Source organism: Moschus berezovskii, chromosome 4 (genome assembly GCF_049115385.1).
Source record: "Moschus berezovskii isolate FMDL1 chromosome 4, NW_MosBer_1.0, whole genome shotgun sequence".
NCBI classification, from domain to species: Eukaryota; Metazoa; Chordata; class Mammalia; order Artiodactyla; family Moschidae; genus Moschus; species Moschus berezovskii.
The window spans coordinates 27,898,464-27,901,295 of record NC_142463.1 but is presented as its reverse complement, the minus strand read 5'-3'; the positions used below and the strand labels follow the sequence as shown (position 1 = coordinate 27,901,295).

Genomic DNA, 2,832 nt, shown 5'->3' with positions numbered 1-2,832 from the left:
TCACCGACTCGATGGACATGAGTTTGGGTGAACTCCGGGAGTTGGTGATGGACAGGGAGGCCTGGCGTGCTGTGATTCATGGGGTCGCAAAGAGTCGGACACGACTGAGCGACTGAACTGAACTGAACTGAACTGAGGTTGGCCATCTTCTCTATAGGCTAGTCCACTGTAAGGGTCTTTATAAGTAGGAATTAATCCAAAAGTTAATTCCCTTCAGTTTCACTGTGCATGAGCTAGTTAAGATGACCTGATAAATGTCCTTCCATCTAGGTTGGAGATAGTCCTTTAAATTCTCTTTTCCAGCATGTACAATCCCCTGGTCATAGGTCGTGGGGCATTTGACCTTCATTCAAAGATAGATTAATGAGATCAGCTCAGAAAAAATTTAGAGTATCCTTTTAATAATTCAATTAACCTTTATATTAATATAACATAATAACAAGGAACTATCCAAGAAGCGAGTCTTAGTAAATAAAGACCTCCATTAATAAAAGTGGGATTTGACATTCATTGAAACATAATCTTTTTCTCTCTAAAATTACCTTCATTTCTACCAAATATAACCAAATCAAGACTAATTTGTTTGCAAAATAAGTCTGGTCTCAATAAACTTGACCTGATTTATGATCTGTATAACTCTAATTGATCAAATGGACTATTTTTTGCTTTGCTGAAGCTTTTTTAAAAAAAAAACAACTGATTATCAACTTATTAAAAAGGTTGATTTAGGCATAGGCAATGATGACATCTACCTTGACTCCTGACTTAATACTGATGGAAGTGATCTGCTCGACAATCTCAAAAGGACTGTACAGGTCAATGACTCACTTATGGATCTTCATCTGGAATCAATCCCAAGCCTTAGAACCTTCACCACAAGGAGTTTTCCTTATAGTTATTCTCAAGTCTTGGCAGGCATCTGAACAGGTCCTTTAACTTTGAGATTCTTTTCCTTTGCACCGCTGATCATTACATAGCTTCTGCAGAGACCTTACATTGTGGCTGGTGAAGGTGATCCTAATCTGGTGAATGGCCACCTCTGGCTCCATGACAGTCTTGCTAGTGTCTTTAGGCCATGGCTGCAGCATGGCTTCCTGACTGACTTGTTCTTCAGGGAGAGTGAACAGCAGTGAGGCAGGAACAGGAGCAGGTAGCATGGGGCTCTGCTGCAGCAGCAACCAAGTTTTCCTCAAAGAGGTGCTTTGCCAAAATTTTTATAAGGAGTCCAAGACTGAATTTTTAAAAAAGTTTCTCAGGGCTAGGAAAGTCATGACAAGGGTTTGTCACAGATTTTGTCTGACCGATCTTGGTGAATTCCTTCCTTTCCATGGTTCCCAAAATACCTGGAGGTTTCTATACCTACTAGTGAGGTAGCCTTTCTAATTTTTCTGATGAGGCTGATGGGAGCCCAAGAGTTTCCAGTCTCTGGAGGGAGCAGATAGAGAGAAAAGATAAATGTTTAAATTAATTTACCAAATTGCTGTAAGTCATAATTATTTTGAGGGGAAGGTTTTCCTTTTACCTGGAAAATATAGATTCAAGCAATAATTTTTCAGATAGAAATTATAAAAATTATAACCATATTCACCAGTTCACTAAGTCCTATGTAACTAATCCTTTTTGCTAACAATTTTATGAAGTCATCAGGTTTTCCATTAGAATTCTTTCATTTCTTACCCAGTTCAGCATTATGGTCTGAAAATCAGAACACTCTAATTATCCAGAAGTCCATTCTATACATCTTCTTATAAAGGGAGTGTTTTTGCAAAGGTATTAGAATAAAACCATAATTGTCTATAACGATAAAAGACTTAAGAAGGCATGTTTAAAATCTGATTATGATGCAATTGACAAAGAAACTTGGTTACTGCTGTGACATATAACACTTTAAGATAACATTTAACATTTTACTAGGACATATTCAAGCTTTAGGAATTTCATAAAATTTATAGAATATCCACATTAGTAACATCCACCATACAAAATAACCTAAGAAGATTTATTACTCATTTGATAATACTTCCCATGTAATTGAATATATCAAATGAACCTAATTAGTTGAATATCTCTCTTTGGGATGTTTCAGCAAGCCTCTGAAGCATCCTAAAGTTGACTAGACCTCAAAAGGACTTCATTAGAATTTGATATATGAAGTTTTGTCAATAAAAATCAAGAGGGTTTAGAACACTCAGATAGATAGGATCACAGGTCACTGTTAAACAATAGCTATTCACTTAATCAAAGTGAAAGATTTCAAAGATTTCAGTAAAAGATTTCAAAGACAAATACAGAACAGATCACTTAAAAGGTAGGGAAACTTAAAATCTGTTATCAAAGGCAATGCAACATCTTGAGAGAACTTGTTTTGTTAGCAGACAGAAAATGCTGGATTCAAGTTTTTCACCAACTTACTTTTAAAATTCATTTACTCAATTAAATTTATTTTAAACTTAGTCAATCCTGATCATACACAAAACTTTTCTCAGGGTCTACTTCCCACACACCTTTTATCCCTTTCAGTGTCCATCAGTGTATCACGGTATCACTTTATCCATCCATCCAGAGATAGCCAGCTCTAAGTCAGACATACCTCCTTTTCCCTTTCGCTGCAGTGCACACGTGCTTGTATGTGCTTAGTCGCTCAGTTCTGTCCGACTCTTTGTGATCTTTTTGGATTGTACCCTGCCAGGCTACTCTGTCTATGGGATTTTTCAGGCAAGAATACTGGAGTGGGTTGCCGTTTCCTCCTCCAGGAGAATCTTCCCAACCAAGGGATCAAACCCCCATCTCCTGTGTCTCCTGCAATGCATGCAGATTCTTCACCCACTGAGC

At 37.4% G+C, this 2,832-nt stretch overlaps 1 pseudogene; it reads right to left on the bottom strand.

Annotated features, from left to right (window-relative positions):
* Positions 1 to 379: 379 nt before the first annotated feature.
* Positions 380 to 1,157, bottom strand: LOC148778019 (small ribosomal subunit protein uS10 pseudogene; annotated as a pseudogene).
* Positions 1,158 to 2,832: the final 1,675 nt, after the last annotated feature.